This window comes from Leopardus geoffroyi, chromosome C1, assembly GCF_018350155.1.
Source record: "Leopardus geoffroyi isolate Oge1 chromosome C1, O.geoffroyi_Oge1_pat1.0, whole genome shotgun sequence".
Taxonomy (NCBI): domain Eukaryota; kingdom Metazoa; phylum Chordata; class Mammalia; order Carnivora; family Felidae; genus Leopardus; species Leopardus geoffroyi.
In genome coordinates, this window is record NC_059328.1 from 9,672,395 (window position 1) to 9,691,457 (window position 19,063).

At 42.2% G+C, this 19,063-nt stretch overlaps 1 long non-coding RNA gene across 2 annotated transcripts in view; it reads right to left on the bottom strand.

The window, feature by feature from the left end:
• The window catches only part of LOC123597210, a 42,849-nt gene extending 27,494 nt beyond the window's left edge, over positions 1–15,355 (bottom strand). For both annotated transcript variants that reach the window (XR_006712031.1, XR_006712030.1), the window contains exon 1: positions 15,311–15,355. This is a non-coding gene — a long non-coding RNA (uncharacterized LOC123597210). The remainder of the gene's footprint in view (positions 1–15,310) is intronic.
• Between the last annotated feature and the right edge of the window lie 3,708 nt (positions 15,356–19,063).

Consider the following 19,063-nt stretch of genomic DNA (forward strand, 5'->3'; position numbering starts at 1 on the left):
GGTCTGATCCATAATGAGATAGTGCACCTCTCTTTGGCCATTTCATTGCACGGACTTGTCATTTATAAAGAGAATGGACAATCTGTGGTTGACACCCCAACATCCATTATCCCTAAGCAACCTGTCTAAATCAATCATGGATCTCATCTCCTTTCCAGTGATTGATTTAGAACTGGCGAGGGAACTAATTCTGACTTCTGAGCTGACAGTGGAAGTGTGCTGGGGCTGGCAGCCTCTGGACAAGGTGATTTACCTCTGAGCCTCTTTTCTCCATCTGTGTCTTCCTTCAAGAGCTGTTGCAAGGATTAAGTTTCATCCTTGGTAAGAAGACGCTAGAAGTAAAATGAGGTCAGATTTTTCTAAATGTTTATTTATTTTGTTTTTTTGAGGGGAGGAGGGGCACACAGAAAGGGAGAGAAAGGGAGAGAGAACCAGGAGATCATAATCTGAGTCAAAATCAAAAGCTGAATGCTTAACCAACTCAGCCACCCAGGTACCCCGGGGTCAGATTTTTCTAGAACCATGGTTCTTAAGCTTTTCAATCTTGGGATTTCTTTACACTCAAATATGATTTAGGACCACAAAGAGCTTTTGTTTACGTGGTATATCTACCAATATTTACCACATTAGAAATTAAAACTGGAAAAATTTAAAAATATATATTTATTGGGGCACCTGGATAGCTCAGTCGGTTGGGTGCCTGACTTCGGCTCAGGTCATGATCTCACCGCTCATGAGTTCAAGCTCCACGTCGGGCTCTGTGCTGACAGCTCGGAGCCTGGAGCCCGCTTCGGATTCTCTGTCTCTCTGTCTCTCTGTCTCTCTGTCTCTCTCTCTCTCTCTCTCTCTCTGCTCCTCCCCCACTTGTGCTCTCTCTATCTCTCAAAAATAGACATTTAAAAATATGTATAGATTTATTTAAAATACAATAAGCCCATTTATACGTTACCATACATAGCACATTTTTTTAAAAAAAAAATTTTTTTTCAACGTTTATTTATTTTTGGGACAGAGAGAGACAGAGCATGAACGGGGGAGGGGCAGAGAGAGAGGGAGACACAGAATTGGAAACAGGCTCCAGGCTCTGAGCCATCAGCCCAGAGCCCGACGCGGGGCTCGAACTCACAGACCGCAAGATCGTGACCTGGCTGAAGTCGGACGCTTAACCGACTGCGCCACCCAGGCGCCCCAACATAGCACATTTTTAATGAAAAATAACTACGAATTCCAAAACAAAACCAATTTCGTGAGAAGAGTGACAATGTTTTACAGTTTTGCAAATCTCCTTAATGTCTGGTGTCATCGAGGACAGCTGGATTCCCATACCTGCTTTTGCAGTTGGGTTTTGGTTAGGTATATGGAGAAAACCCTGCTTCAATCAGACAGGTTGACAAAGGGAGGTCTGCCTGAAAGGGCTACCAGGATCCCTCAGGAATTCTTGGACCACATTCTCTGGGGCACCCCAGAATCACTGTCTGGAAAACCAAATATTGACCGGCCTATCCAGAAACAAGCTACTGTGTTTCATAGCAGAGATGCACTCCAGGCGGAGGCAAGGTGGCAGATCCAGTCACAGAACTGGAGTTTGGAGCTTCTTTTATTTACCTATGAACACCCTTCCACGCGTGTGCTATTCTGGCAACTGGGTCCCAGCATCCCAGGATCTCACAGTCACAAGGAACCTTAGAATCATCTCCTAGCTCTGCATTCTGTCTCTGGCTCCTGTTCTGCTCATGCACCACCTGCGAGCAGATGCTCACTACCTCATGAGACTACGTGCTCCTAGAAGCCCAGAACTGGGGATCCCCTGGATGCTCTTATTCCTGTTAAGCAACTTGCCAAATACCCTACAGTCCTTTACTGGCACAACCCAGCTCTTCTTCTTCCCAACCCAGTATGTTCCTGCTCTTCCTTGCATTAACTTTTTTTAAGCCCAGATCATAAAAACATTTGTTCTTTTCTGTGCCTATACTAAAGAGCTATTCCCTTCTGGGAACGAATGAGCCACATCATTTGGTTTTACACGGTATGTTTCGGACCTGTCGGGCACTTTTGCTAAATGGACTGTTTGAATCAGCCTGATCAGTAATAAAGGAAAGAAAGGTTTCTTTTTTTTTTTTTTTTTAATGTTTATTCATTTTTTTTTTTAATTTCTTTTTTTCAACGTTTTTTATTTATTTTTGGGACAGAGAGAGACAGAGCATGAACGGGGGAGGGGCAGAGAGAGAGGGAGACACAGAATCGGAAACAGGCTCCAGGCTCCGAGCCATCAGCCCAGAGCCTGACGTAGGGCTCGAACTCACGGACCGTGAAATCGTGACCTGGCTGAAGTCGGACGCTTAACTGACTGCGCCACCCAGGCGCCCCAATGTTTATTCATTTTTGACAGAGACAGAGACAGAGCATGAGCAGGGGAGGGGCAGAGAGAGAGGGAGACACAGAATCTGAAGCAGGCTCCGGGCTCTGAGCTGTCAGCACAGAGCCCGACGCGGGCCTTGAACCCATAAACCATGAGATCATGACCTGAGCTGAAGTCGGACACTCAACGGACTGAGCCACCCAGGCGCTCCAGGAAAGAAAGGTTTCAAAATAAAATGTTTCTTAAGGGGACAGTGAAGACACAGCAGCTCACGAGGGACTCTTGGAGCCCCTGTCACCCCATCGTTGCATATATCTCTTCTCTGGACTACCTGGGAAGGTCACTGTCAGCACCCGGGTGCAGGAAACTCATGACCAGAAGGTCTATCCTAGGTGATACACTGATCATCTGAAATCTGTTTGGCAAAGTGCGCAATGGTTATTGTTTGTCTTTTACATTTTATTATGAACATTTTTTTCCCACAAAAATGCAGTGAATTGAATAATTAACCCCCACGGACCCATTTCTCTGCATTAGCGATTTCAACATTTTTATTTTGTCATACTTGCTTTATCTAACCATTCTTCCCCTGTCTCCTTCCCTTCCTTCCTGTCTTTTTTCCCCCATCACTAATTAAAAGCATATCCTTACCATCATGTCATTTTACCTTGAAATACTTCTGTAGATCTTTCTAAAATATCAGGGCATTTCCCACAATAGCATCACCTCATTTAACTAAAGTTAAAAATTCCTTAATAAGAACGACTAGTCCGTTTATACTCTAATTTTCCACTCATTACATTTGAAGATTATTATGGCTCTCAAGTCTTTTTTATAATCCGGGACATTCCCCCAACCCCTGCTCCTTCCACCCTATTTCCCTTATGCTCTTGACTTATTTTAGAAACTGCATCTGTTTTTCTACAGGGTGCCCTACATTCTGCACGTGTTTGTTAGTTTTCTTCTGGAGACATTTAACTTGGTGTTTGTCCCTTGTCTGTTCTATAAACTAAAAGCTAGGTTTAAAGGTTTTGGCAATTCTTTGGCAAGAATATATCACAGTGGTACTGTCTATTGTAGTTTCTATGGTATCTCATCAGCAGGTACTTAGTCTGGTTGTCCTACCTACAGTGATGCTGGACACGCCAGTGGGTTCAGGTGGGACAGTCCGATCTCTCGTTGTAAATGTCCCTGTCAACCATCACCATTAGGTTTTGCATCTGGACCACTCATTTAATTAGGAATCGAAAAGTGGTGATCTTTCTACCATTTTTATTCTATTACATTTATTAGCTGGAATTTTCTTGTAAAGAAGAACTTTTCTTCATCAACTAGAACTATTTAGTAACATAGAAATACAGTTCACACGGAACAAGCAGAAGGAAAGCTTAATTCTTTCCCTTGCATTATCACTCCTCAGAGTAGAGAGTCTGTCTTAGCTGAGGCTGCTGTAGCAAGATACCACACACTGGGTGCCTTCAACAGTAGGCATTTATTTTTCACAATTCTGGAGGCTGGGGTGTCCAAGATCAAGTTGCCAGCAGATTCAGTGTCCGGTGAGAGCCCTCCTCCTGGCTTGGAGACTGCCACCTTCCTGCTGTGTCCTCATGTGGTGCAGAGACAGAGAGAAAGCTCCAAAGGTCCCACCTCTGAACACCTTCACACTGGAGAGTTGGGGTTTTAGCATTTGAATTTGGCGGGGATACAAACATTCGGTCTGTAAAAGAGTTGGTGTTCTAGCTTCCAATAGTTGCTTCAATAGAGCCCGATGAATGTTTTGAGTTACTGTTGCCATCCCTCTCCCTTCTTCTGATTATCACTGTGAACTCAGGATCTCATACATTTGTTATGTGTTGATCAGTTGCAATCATTATTCTTTCTGAAGCTCAAATTGTCCCATCTTAGGCCATGGTAGCCCCACAAGGTGGCTTTTTGACATGACCCCATTCGTCTTTGCTTCCTTGCTTTCTGGCACCAGAGCCCCCAGGACCAGCTCATACACTTCCTGCCTCCAATTTAGCTTTAGCTATTTCTCTAAAAAGCCTTGTTTGTTTCAGTGGGGAATGGTATATTCATTGCTACTGAGCTGTTATTGCCTCTGTTAACTGATTTAGAAAACACATCTTTCACTGTTTTTCAAAAGCAAGAAGCCTGAAGTATTTGTAGTGGTATTTCTGCTTCAAGTTTAACATCATTGGGTTTACACTTAAATTCTTTAATTTTGTTTATAACAGAAGTGTCTTTTCCATTATACTAAAAAAATCTTGATTTCTAACAATAATTTTATTGCTGTAATGACTTATTAATCTACCATACACATATAACTTCAAAATGTCAATATTGAGACTCATAAAAGACTGTTGAAGTTCAAATTTTCTTCACAGTTCTTTTTAGCCTCAGAATATTCTAATGATGTGCAGTCCAAATGCTGCCTACCAAAGTTAACTTGAAATAGCTCTTTTATCTTAGTGATCTTAGTGGTACATCAGTTTCATATATAATTCAGTACTTGTTTGGATTTGTTTTCGAATTTTAAGGAAATGCTTTTTTTCCCTGCCTTTTGATTTAATTTTCTTTTTGGAATATGTAAAATATTTCCTGATTCCCAAGTCAAAGCTTTATAGCTAGATTTATTCAGAGCAGTCTCATATCTATTTCTGTTTTGCCTCATATGCTCTCCCTCTTCCTCCCAATAATTTCCCCACTGGTTTATCCTTCTTGTGTTTCCTTTTGGAAATATAAGTGTGTGTGTGTGTGTGTGTGTGTGTGTGTGTGTGTGTGTGTGTGTGTTTGCATTAGTATTTCCTAGTATTTCCTCCCCTCCTTTACTGAAAAGGTGGTGTGCTACATGCAGTGTTTTGTGGATGGCCTTTTCTTTTACCAATATATCCTGCATATCACCCCATTTAAGAATACAGAGATATTCCACATTCCTTTATACGACACACAGTGTTCCATTGTGTGGATTTTTCATACTTTATTCAACCATTTCCCTACTGAGGGCTATTTGTGCTGTTTCCAGTGTTTTACCATTGCAAATAATGTTGTCATGAGTAACTGAATATGTATGAGTAAATTAACATGTCGTTCTGTGTTTTGCTTGTTTGTTTGCGGATGAATCGCTGGGATAGTTTCCTAGAAATGGGATTGTTCCTTCGAAGGATAAATGCATACGGGGTTTTGCTAGATATTGCCAAATCCTCCTCCACAGGGCTTATGTTATTCTGTACTCCTACCTATGATGTATGAGGATTCCTGTTTCCTCTGCAGTCTCACCGATGGCATTTCGTGTCAAAGTTTTAAATGTGTGTAACTCTGATAGGTGAGAAATAACCCCTCGGTGAGGTTTTCTCGTTTCCCCTATTCTGAGTGACGTTGAGCATCTTTATCTTCTTTTTAAAAACCATTTGCTTCTCATTTTCTATGAACTGTTTGTAACTTTCATCCATTAAAAAAAAAATCACTTTTTCTTCTTGACTTTTAGAGGCGCTGTCTATAAATCCCTTCTCTATAAGTTGCAAATCATTCCCCTCTTTATTGTCTTTTGCCTTTGCATCTAGTAGTTTCACCATTTAAAAGGTCTTTGATGTGTTTTGTTTTATTTGGGGGAGTTAAATTCACAATCTCTTTTTTCTATTGCTTCTGAATTTCAAGTCATAATTACTAAGGTTTTTCTCCACTCCTACGTTACAAAGGAACTTGCCTACTTTTTCTCTGGTGCTTATATAATTTCATTTATAAAATGTAGATCTTTGGTCCATTTGGAAATCATCTTTTTTCTTTCTTTTCTTTTTTTTTTAAGCAGCCTCTACACCCAAGATGGGGCTTGAACTCACGATCCCGAGATCAAGAGTCACATGCTCCTCTTACTGAGCCAGCCAGCCACTCTTGGAAATCATCTTGACATACTGTGTGAGCGACAGATTATTTTCCAGATGGAATTGTGATTGTTGTGGTTTTGACACAGTTAGCGGAAATGATCGCTGTTCTGGTTCATTGGATAGCCTTAGTTAAAGAAAGATAATAATTTATTTCATATTTCCAGCACCTTGTCGCTGAGGCTAAAACTCGACACTACTTTATTTATTTTTTTTTTAATTTTTTTTTTCAACGTTTATTTATTTTTGGGACAGAGAGAGACAGAGTATGAACGGGGGAGGGGCAGAGAGAGAGGGAGACACAGAATCAGAAACAGGCTCCAGGCTCTGAGCCATCAGCCCAGAGCCCGACGCGGGGCTCGAACTCACGGACCGCAAGATCGTGACCTGGCTGAAGTCGGACGCTTAACCGACTGCGCCACCCAGGCGCCCCTCGACACTACTTTAAAAGTTACAAGTCAGTACGCTGGGAAATAGCTGATACCTTCATTCAGCCTGCTGTTTTAGGTTTTCTAACCACACTACCCAGCCTCCTACCTCAACAACAGCCCAACACATGATGTGACACAGGACGCCAGGAAGAATAAACACTGCTTGCTGGCCAAGCTGTCCACTTCCTCTAAACTTCTGGTGCAATATTATATACCAGACAGAACAGGGATAGGAGACTTTCACATATGCTGTTGACAAACGGAGTGGCTCACACGTGTCACAAACCTTTGAGAACACATCCTGTCCTTGATCTCCACAGGGGGGGAGGAGCACTCCATGTTACCATCAGAAATGCCAGAGCTGATCACTTTAGAGCAATTAATTCAGAGAATTGCAAATAATGGTATTTCTAACTATTTCGATGACTTTTACTTATTTATTTTTTTTAATGTGTATTTATTTTTAAGAGAGAGAGAACGCGAGCGAGCCCAAGCGGGGGAGGGGCAGAGAGAGAGGGAGACGCAGAATCAGAAGCAGGCTCCAGGCCCTGAGTTGTCAGCACAGAGCCCAATGTGGGGCTCAAACCCACAAACTGCAAGATCATGATTTGAGCTGAAGTCGGACATTTAAGCGACTGAGCCACCCAGGTGCCCCCTCCCCACTTTTTTTTAAATTTAATGACTTTTAAAAGCAAAATGTATAATGATGATAGTATAATAAAATGAAACTCAATTTGTGCACATTTCCTAAGTATTTTGAAAGGTGATATTTACATAAAACTTAACCAGAAATGGAATTGTCAGCATATTTTTATCAATAGATGAAACTTTTCTTCTGTGCTTTTTTTTTTTTTTTTTTTTGTCATAAAATTTGCTATTCTTTACTGGTTGAGGATAACAGAAATAACCAACAAATAGCAGGATGTGAACTTCTGCATTGTTTTTCCAGTAGTGTGAAAGACCCCACATTTATAGAGAGGCTTTCAGACCTCTATAAGGCAGAGTCTTTCAACGTATATATAAATGATCCAATGTAAAATTGTAAAATAAAAAGAGAGTTCTGGCTAGCTATCTAGCCCTGTTGCTTCCCTTAAGGAGGACTTGAACAATATAAATTTGGGGATTCATATCTTTATTAGGATGCCTCTGTCTTTAAAATCTCTGGTCCCCCAGATGCACCCTGTATATTATAAGATTGAAGAACAATCAAAATAACTTTATGTGTTGGACGTGACAATAAAATGAGAAAATCCCGGTGTTCTGAAAGCTCGTCTCATTCAAAAGGAAATTTCCTCGATGTTTGTAAAGCGCAGCTGTGGGGTGGGAAGATTGGAGAACTGCTTTCCTACATGTTGATTAGCCAGAGAGTGGAAATGACATAAGGGAGTGATGTTAAACAAAGAGGAACGACCCACCTAGGGTGACTAATCCTGGTGGACGGATTCAATGAAATTGCACACTTGCTCAGTGGTGCCCTAGCACCAGCTAGTGGCAAGCATTAATGAAGACATTATTTGCCAGGAAAAATAGAACATTTGCATTAAGGACATCTTACATCTCAATTTCTAAACCACTTTTTAGGCACCTTCCACAGTACATAATTTTTACCCTCTTAACTAAATCATACAGACATCTTTATTTAAAATGCCAAGGGGTGCGTTTGGCTGGAAAACCGATGAGCAGCTTGCCTGATACGGTTGTCAGAATACTGGGAGGAGGGTCCAGGATGGGGTTAGAAAAGAAGGGAATAGAAAATCTCTGCGTTTGGAGGGGGAAAAAAAAAAAAGCCATCCTTGAATATGTATAGCTTTTGCAGAAAGCTTTTGAGTATGTATAATTCAGCCTGAAGGATACTCTAGCTGTCCTTGAGAGCAGTCATTAACCATCAGACCCCAGCCCATTTATCACATCCAGCACTCTGTGATGGAAAGTCTGGAATTTCAAGCAGACTCACCAATCACATCCTGAGCCAGCTCTGACAACGTCTTGCTGGGTCTGTACAGACAAACAGAGAATTAAGGACTCCTTTGGCAAATTTGGCATTGGTAGCTACCCTGCTTTGCCATTTTAAGTGAAGCCCACTTTTGTTACTGTTTACACATCCAGACAATCGAGTGAGTCCACACAAGTACACACAGCATTAACTCATGATAATCATGAGGCGATTAAACTGGATGCAATAGCTATCTTCTGTGGCTATCGAAAGAACTGGAAAATGCACCCTTGTTATCCAAGGAAAGTTCCTTTAGGACTAAAATCACAGGAATAAGTATGATCTTATTGAAGTTAGAACACATTTGAAAGGATCATAATCAAAGAATAAAAACTTTACTGGTAGAGCCTATAATAATCCTAGGATCTAACATATATTTCAAAAACATACACAAATCCACAGTGTAACTTGTTTGTATTAAGAAATTGTATGTGTGCATATATATGGATATATTTATAAAATCCAAACACAACAGAGTTCTTATTGGTGTGCTTTTGGTACTGAAAGGTAATTGGCTCAAAGTAGATTCAATACTTCCCAAACGAGGTCCTTTTTTTTTTTTAAAGTAAACTCTACCCACGACCTGGGGCTCTAACTCACCACCCTGAGATCAAGAGTTGTATGTTCTACCGACTAGCATACAACTGGTATGTTGGACACCCCATAGAACGATACCCTTTAATGATTGTGTCTTATATAAGTCCTGCTTCTTGTGGAGCTCCTTGGTGACAGTAAGCTCTCCCAGGTCACCTGCTACTCACAGGAGGAAGGAAGTGCTCACAGACTCTGCATCTCCAAGAGTCGGATTGGCAGGGCCTCGGTAACTTGCATGCCTCCCTCCAAGACAGAAACAGTCAAGAGAATTGCCAAACACAGTCAGATCCAAAGTCTGAAGGTCTTACCCCACCTGCTGACTCCCCACCTTCCCTGTCCCCATTGCTTGAAACCAAGATTCCCGTTCTATTGACACCGTGGCCTTCAGCCAGTGTGGCTGCAGTTCTGATCACATCTACACATGCCTCCATTCACTGGTTCATTCATTTGTTCAACAGAGGCTTCTTTGAAACCACTGTGATGGATGCGGTGATGTGATGAATGCTTTGGGGATGAGGGACCCAGTCCCCGTCCTGACTGACCTCACAGGTTAGAGGCAAGAAGGAGATGCCAACTGGCAAATAATACAGAGGAGGAAAGAAAAGTTCTTAAATTCCTGAATTGTGCTGGCACCAAGGTAAGAGACTCACACGATAATGAGGTAGATCCCCTTACTATCTGCATTTTGCTTATGCAAAAAAAAAAAAAAAAAAAAAAAAAGAGCCTTTAGAAAGACAAGCAACGTGCCCAGGTTGACTAAGCTGGAAGTGGCAGAGAGAAGTCCCTCTGCCTCCAGAGTGTAGATGCTAGCACATCTCTAACAGACAGCTTCGAAAAATAAAATATGAGATTTCTTATCCCCCAACCCAGAATAGATTTAGTTATTCTTCCTCACTTAGTTATGGTATTACGGATTCATGGCTAGTTATTTTATACTTTGGTTTATAATCCCGCACCATCTCATTTCTCTGTTGTTCAGGATGTTCCAGCTTTGGCCACTGGGAGGAGCTCTTGCAGCTGGCTCATGTGTCCCTGTGACATGTCCCCATCATGGTATTTTTTTAAATTATTTTAAAATGTTTATTTATTTTTGAGAGAGAGAGACAGAGACAAACAGACAGACAGATGGAATCCAAAGCAGGCTCCAGGCTCTGAGCTGTCAGCACAGAACCTGCCGCAGGGCTTGAACCCACAAACCATGAGATCATGTCCTGAGCTGAAGTTGGACACTTCACCGACTGAGCCACCCAGGCACCCCCCACCCCCATTGTTGTATTTTTTATTTATGTGAGCACTTTCTTATTTTCTGGCACTATTACACGTGTCTTGTAAATTTCCCCGTTGGCCATGCGTGAAAACTGAATTAATACTACAATTATATGATATGTGGCTACACATTGAGTTTCCAAAATACTTTATTCCTGTCTTTCTACCTTTCTTTTGGATGGTGTTGGCAGTCCTCTGGATTTGACCACAAACCTATGATCCTAGCTTTGAACCCTTGACCTATTCCCTGAGCTGTACCAATTTACAATGGAGTTAGCTCAGTTCTTTCCGTTGTGCTCAGTAAATTGATGAAAGTATCAGGGTTTTAACATCACCCTATGTTCTCTATTCTGCTTTTGTTTGTTTAAATGTTTATTTTTGAGAGAGAGAGTACACAAACAGGGAGGAACAGTGAGAGAGGGTGACAGAGCATCCCAAGCAGGCTCTGAGCCCCACGTGGGGCTCGAACTCATGAACCGTGAGATCATGACCTGAGCCAAAATCAAGCGTCAGATGCTTAACCGAATGAGCCGCCCCTCTATTCTGTTTTTGTTGAACATTCCCGGGAAAGTGTGGATGCTGTTCCATGGCAGCAACGTGAACATACAAATCAGTTGTTCTTCCTCTGGTTGGAGAAAAAGGAAAGCAGAAGAGCCTGACAGAGCTATGCCATCTTGGAGGCTCTCTGGACCTGGACACTTGGGAATGGATACTTCCTTGTCCTGGGAGCGTCCTGTCCTTGGAGGTATTCAGCAGCATCCCTGGCCCCACCCCCTAGATGCCAGTAGTACTCACCAAGTGGTGACAACCACAGTGTCTCCAGACATTATCAAATGCCCCCCCCCGGTGGGGGGAGGGGAAAAGCAAAATGATCCCCAGTTGGAAACCGCTGTTGTGTAATAATAAACCCAGAGAGTTGCATTAGCAGCATTACAATAGAAAGGGGACTGGAAGTCTTGGAGTCAACACCCTGGTCCTTTTCCTCTTTCATCTGATGGGCTTTGATTCACTGGGCAGGACTGAACTGGGCAAGTCTTTGCAAAGGCAACCTCCAAGGACCAACGGGAGTAGAATTTGGGTAATTTGATAAGTGACTTAAAAGGTTGGGAGGTCGCTCTGGTTCATTCACTGGAACACCTGTGCCTGAGCGGTGTGTGAACCGTGTGGTCCTGGCCCATTTCCAGTCCAGGTGCTTGAGGTTACCTTCCATGGTGTTCCTTCCAATTTTCACGGCACATGGTGCCTTTCTCTGCTTCTGTTCTCACTGCATGACTAAACCATAATTATTCTCTCCGCTTCTAGTGATTAGTTAGGGGATATTAATTTGTGATTTGTTTGTAATGTTTCAGTTGGCACAGCACTGGTGGACGAAAAGGACAACTTGAAGTTTCTCATTTTGGCTCTGTGGGATGTAATAATGGAGAGAGAAACTTCCCTTAAATTGTCTTGCCAAAAGAAAAACAATTACCCCATAGCTCATAAATCTGCAAAAGGCTTTCTTTGATGAAGACCAGTCCTAGAAAGATTAGAGACAAAGCCAGATCACAGAGTCCAGAACGTCGCTGTAACGTCGCTGTGTAGACACAATGGGAGGAACTTTGTTCTTTGTGAGTTACTTCTCCCAACGTGGCCCACCCCGCCCCCAGTCTCTGAGCTGGTACCCTGATTACACCTGACCTTTAGGGAAATTGTGCCATTCTCCAGACTTTTCTCAATCCTTGTTCCCATTCAAACCGCCAGCATTGTGATTTAACCTCTGTAGAGACCTGGTCTCAGCTCAGCAACAGAGCGAGATAAACCTAGTGGGGACAGTGTCCCAGTTTGTCCAGGAGTTGCTAAAGTCCTGGATGTCCCCCTCCACAGGCTGATGTGGAGAACAAAGGCAAAAGAAAATGTACATAAAATCATATCTCCTTACAATCTGCAGCCCATTGACAAATACTCCAGACTGGCACAGTCTGACATCCCTGGGAACTCTCAACTGTCTTAAAGTTAAGGCTTTGCTAGTGGGAAAAACAACCTCAGCATAACAATGTATCCGTCAGCCCCCACCGGCCAACCAACCAACGGTTGGTTACCTTGGTTACCGTAACTCCTTGAAGGCAACCTCCCGAGGTCAACTCCTGTGACCTCACCGCGCTCCTAACACCCCTCTCAGCACCTGGGTCAGGAAAGTGACTTTGCATCTTAAAAAAAAAAAAAAGTACTGATGCAAGACAAGGCAAGTAACCGCAACTCTCTGGCCGGCCACAAGGAGGCGCGTTCTCCCACATGTTGTGTAGTCCAGCCTGGCAAAGGGAGCAGGTTAGGAGGGACCGAGTCAAGCCCGCTCCGCAGTCAGTGACGGTTCGAGGGATAGAAGTAAAAACAAACGGTCCAATTGGTGTCATTTCTGCCCCTAATACGCACGCGCGCATACACGGTGCTTATGAAACCGACCTTCCGTTCCAAGTACCACCAGGTTCCAGAAGCCTTATAATCCTCTTTTCCTGAGTCCTCACAACGACCTTGCAGAGCGAGAACCGCGGTTAGGTAGCCTAAAGTCACAATATTGGGTGAAACTTCAAAAGCCATCGCCCTTCCACTATACCACATCACCATATTATTTTACAGAGCCCTGAAATGAGAGTTACAAACCGCTTCCTTGGCTTAGGGCTGGGATATGGGGAAAGGGTGGGAGGAGGGAAGGAGATGTGGATGATGCCTGATAGAAAGACCTCGGTCCATGCCCATCGTGGGGAACAGGGCTGGGGTGTAAGGCATCGCTTCACAACGTGGGACACCAGTAGGAATCTGGGTGGGAAATGGGAACGCACCAGCCCCACAGTGATGGGGGGAGGCAGGGATTCCTCAGTTACTCGTCATTTCCAAGACAACTGAAAGCAGGGACTATCACTGCTGCACCACGTTAGGGAGCTCAGAGAGTGGCAAGATGTGACTTAGGCACAGAGCAGCGGCCATTCAGCAGGAGTACTAACCAGGGAGTCTTTTTTTTTTTTTTTTTTAATGTTTATTTACTTTTGAGAGAGACAGAGCCGGAGTGGGGGACGGGGCAGAAGAGAGGGAGACACAGAATCAGAAGCAGGCTCCAGGCTCTAAGCATCTGGCGTTTGCTGTTAAAGCAAAGGAAAAGGAAGAACATGGCAATTCTACTAATGAATTGTTAGATGTCTTACCCTTGGGGTTGGCGCAGAAGACATGCAATGTTCTAGAAAGTGTTAAGGTGGTTGAATGGGGGCTTCTCTTGGAAAAGAAATCTTTAAATTCAGTTTGATTCAGATACCTCTTCTGCTGCTTTTCACACCTTATAGATATGCCCAAGAGTCCTGCCTGGGCTTCACTTGCAGTTTTTTTAATGAAAAACCTCAGCAATAGGTTTCACTGTGACATAGAATTGATTTTCTTTGTCAGTGTCTATCATTTTGACAATCACAGCTTGGGAGGCCTGCTGAGCTGTCAGAAAACGGACTCATCTTCGCATTACTTTAACCAAAACAGTTATAGTTTCTAAAACTTTAAATTAGATTCCTATGTCGGTCCCAACTTACACCGCCACCAAATGCATTAGACTAGCATTTCTGAATTGCAAATAACCCGTTCCCCCTGTGGATGTATTTTTATCCAGGGCGATATCCCTTTAACTCAAGGCTTGAAAAATGAAGCCCATGTGATTTTAAGAAGATGAACACACTTTTAAGTTGTGAAGCATGTTGTAGCTTAAAAAAAGAAAAAACATAGCCTTCCAAGAGAATCATCTCTCCAGTAACAAAAAAAAAAAAACAAGAAACAAACAAACAAAAAAACCCAATCTTGACTGATAGCTCTTTTCAAGTGCAAATGAGGGAGCTGACAGCAAGGAGAGGTTTGAAATCCTCATTTGGTTGGATGGTAGTTCGCTCTTTTAACGTAAATATTGATGCGCAATATGGTTTTCCCTGTTGCAAATCACTCGTGCATGCAAATATGCTCAGAATTTAATACACATGTGCGCTGTTCCTTTTCCAAATCCTCTATTCTTTTCCTTATAACGCCCTTCTCAGCGGAGCAGAGAGCATGTGATTTTAAGCACGTCAATTTTAAGACAGCAGCTCTAAAGAGCACCCAAAAAATGTGCCCAGAAGCCAACGAAAGAGCCAATATGTTTCCATAAGTGAAGGTCTCATCGTTTCCCTGTCCAGGTAAAATGTTTTCAACAGGCTTCTAAAGAACAGTCAGAAGACATACTTCCATATAGAACGAGATGGTTGTAAATCCACTGTGGAAGGAAGGCTGGGAAGGAGGGATAAAGTTGAGTCAGAGTTTCTCAAACTGGAGACCTCAGTAGAGTATAAAATGGGGTTTTTGGGGTACACGCAGCTCTCCAAATTTATTTTAAAATTCAACATATTTGGCGCGCCTGGCTGGCTCAGTCAGAGGAGCACATGACTCTTGATCTCAGAAGTCATGAGTACAAGCCTCCCGTTGGGTGTAGGGATTACTTAAATAAATAAAAATAAAATAAAATTCAACATATTTTAAAATCCCTTGTAATTCTTTGTAAACAAAATAAAACATATTTTTCAATAAAGAATAATAGTTGTTTATATGAGTGACTAGGATATGCTGTTTCTTCTCTTTTAAGAAGGTGTCCATAGTTGGACATTGTTGATGATGGATCAGTTGAGCCAAAAGTATGGCTCCGAATGCAACTGGTTTTGTTTTTTATTTTTTATTAGTTGCTATACTTGCCAGTGTTCTTTCCCTTGAAGTGATAAATATCAAATTAGCGTAATTTTAAAAAAGAACTTACTGGCTCATGGGGCACCAGGGTGCCTCAGTCGGTTGAACGTCCAACTTCAGCTCAGGTCAGGATCTCACAGTCCATGAGTTTGAGCCTCGAGTCTGGCCCTGTGCTGACAGCTCAGAGCCTGGAGCCTGCTTCGGATTCTGTGTCTCCCTCGCTCTCTGCTCCTCCCTCGCTTGCACTCTGTCTCTCTCTGTCTCTGAAAAATAAATAAATGTAAAAAAAATTAAAAAAAAAAAAAAGAACCTATTGGCTTAGATAACCAGAAACTTCCAGAGATACTGCTAATTTTACGCATGGCTGGATCTAGGCACCCGAATGATGTCATCAAGAACATGTCTCTTTTCATCTCTTGGGTCCCACCGTCCCTGTTTTTTGGTTCTTATTTTTTCCTTCCATTCTAGGCCTTCTGTCCATGTGGCAGCAAAGATAACCCCAGCCTGCTCCAGACTTACATACCTTATTGCCTATGCTCTCAAAAGGACAGAGTGGCTCTCTCAGCAAAAATCCTGTGAAAATCTCCCAAAGGATGGATTGATTACAAATCCATCTTCCTGGGTATAAACCAATCACTGTGCCCAGGAAATGCTGAAATCCCTGGACAGGCCTGGACTTGTACCCATCCTCCAAATTTAGGTTGGCATCCACATGCACTGCACAGCCTGAGAGCAAGAAGGGGGTCATTTTCCAAGGTGAATTTAGAATGCGGTTATCAGAGAAGTGGGGCATTAATGTCTGCTGGGGAAAAACAACATTTGCCCACTTCATATACTAAATTCCTCATTAAGAGTCCTTGAGAATGGCAGCAAGCATGTAGCAGCTCAGATAGTTATGAATGCTCAGCTAGAAGGAAGACCAGAAGTTATGGGCAGATCCCTCAGGGAAGTCTCTTTCCAGTGCCCCATCCTTGGCTCACCCAACATGTCACACTTGTTCTGGAAGTTTCCATTTCCACTTGAGTAGGAGCTGAGTGCGAATTCCTGTCTCCTGTTTCCTTGCTGTTGGCATGGGCTGTATTTCTTCGTGTTGTGTCAAGCATTTCGATGTGGTATTAAGATTATTCCCAACAACACATCATTGAGCTATTTCTTCATCAAAGGTAGAAAATTATTGATTTTCAGGAGAAGAAAGCAAACTTTTAATGATTGGACCATGTGCATCAGAGTTTGGTCTCCTTGAAAATCCAAATACTCCATTAAACTGTGGACTCCATTAAAATCCATGCAACTTCATCCTTAAGTGAGAGATTCCAGACTGTGGGATATGCCATGTGAGCACAACTCCAGTTGTGGCAGAAATATTCGGCAGAAGTATTCTTCACCAGACCATCAACGTTATGCACAAATGTTTCCACTATCATTCTTTTTTTTTTTTTTTTTTACTATCATTGAGTTCTAAGAATTTCTTTATTTCTTTTTTTGTTTCCTTTACAACTATAGGTTATTTCTTAATATTTCATGTTCCAGACATATGGCATTTTTGTGGTCATCCTCTGGTATTAAGTTGTAATTTTATTGCATTATAGCTGAAGAACATGATCAATATGGCATATGTGATCCTGTTCCTCTGAAATTTATTGAGGTCTCTTTTATGGCCTAATTTATGGTCTACTTTTTTGAAATTTTTCCACGTGTACCCCAAAATGTGCAGAAAAAGATGTGTTCTGCTGTTTGGTACGTAGAGTTTCCTCCCTCTCACTATGCATATATGTAGCAAAAATCTGAAAAATGCAATTAAGAGACTCATGATATATAAAAATACGTGTATATATGTGCCTATATTAAGGACATATGTATGCATTATATATGGATGTAGGCATACACATACATTAATGTATATCAACTCCTCAGCCCAGCAAGGACATGTGGTACCCTCAGACACCCATGACCTGAGACTTCTCTGGTTAAGCAGGGGAGGCATTTGGGGAAGAAAGAAGAGGAGAACTTAAGATCTCTCCCCAACCTGACCTCTTAGTGTCATTTTCAGCTGCCACCGCCCAGGCTAAATCACCAGTATTCCCACAACCAGCTAGTTTTTCTAACATTTTGTTGTTGGTTTGCATTTTTCTTAGCTTATGGAAGCCATACTTTCCTTTTTTTGTTTTTATTTATTTTTTTGTAATTTTATTTTTTAATGTTTATTTATTTTTGAGACAGAGAGAGACAGAGCATGACTGGGGGAGGGACAGAGACAGAGGGAGACACAGAATCCGAAGCAGGCTCCAAGCTCTGAGCTGTCAGCACAGAGCCCAACAGAGGGCTCAAACCCACAAATCTTGAGATCATGATCAGAGCCAAAGTTGGACGCTCAACCGATTGAGCCACCCAGGCGCCCCATCCTTTTGTTGTTTTTAAATAGTTTCTCCAAAGTTGATTTTTTTGAAGAAGGAAACAGCAACCTATATTGGTTTGCCATTTTGACAGGTATCAGGAATCACTCCTCAGACCAAAGGAATGAATTCACAGGGCTTTCTTTTCAGACTCACCCTTGAAATTTGCCCTTTCTTTTTCTTTTTCTTTTTTTAAAGTTTGTTTTTTCATTCTGAGAGAGAGAGCACAAGTGGGGCAGAGGCAGAGAGAGGAGAGAGAGAATCCCAGGCAGGCCCCATGCTCTCAGCACAGAGCCCAATGTGGGGCTCAAACTCAGGAGTTGCGAGATCATGGCCTAAGCCGAAGGCAGATGTTTAACTGACTGAGCCACTCGGCGCCCCTGAAACTTGCCCTTTCAATCACGATATTTTGGAGTGCACTTACCGCTCATTTCATTGTATATTGTGCTCAAAGTAGGTAATTCTGGGATAGAGATTAGTTTGTCTTTGCAGTTTAAAAAATTAATGTATAATCCACATACCATAAAATTCACTTTTTAAAAAGTGTACTGAATTTCAGTGATTTTTAGCCTATTTACAGAGTTGTGCAACCATCACCAATTATGGACTTCCAGACAATTTTCATCATCCCAAAAGGAAACCTCGTACTCATTTGCAGTGACTCCCATTTCCCTCTTCTCTGGAAACCACTAACCTGCTTTCTGTCTTATGGATTTGATTCACCTATTCGGGGTAATTATCACAAATGAAATCTTACAATATGTGGTCTTTTGTGTCTGGCGTTTTTCACCTCACGTAATGTTTTCCAGTTTCAGTCTTGAAGCATTATTCATATTGAAGCATGAAGCATTCTTTTTTTTTTTTTTTTTTAATTTTGAGAGAGAGTGGGGTGGGGAGGGGCAGAGAGAGAGAAAGACAGAATCGGAAGCAGGCTCCCTGCTGTTAGCCCAGAGACCGATGGATGCGATGGATGCAGGGCTCAACGAGGGACTTTGAAGTCACAGAACCTAGAGATCATGACCTGAGCTGAGCTGAAGAGTTGGAACCTTAACCGACTGAGCCACCCAGGCACCCCTGAAACATGAAGCATTCTTGATAAATCAGTGCTTTATCCTGTTTTATGACTGAATAGTATTCCATTTTAAGGATACGGTGCAATTTGCTTATCCATTCATCAGTTGATGGGTTGTTTGCCCTTTGGGATATTATAAATAATGCTGTATTGAATATTTGTATAGACATTTTTGTGTGGATATATGTTTTCAATTCTCTTGGATATAATCTAAGAGTGAAATTGCTAGGTCCTATGGCAACTACGTTTAACTTCTAGAGGAACTGCTGGTCTGTTTTCCAAAGCTCCTGCCCCATTTTATATTTTGACTGGCAATATTTGAAGGTTCCAATTGTAATCGTTCCTTGCCAACATTTGT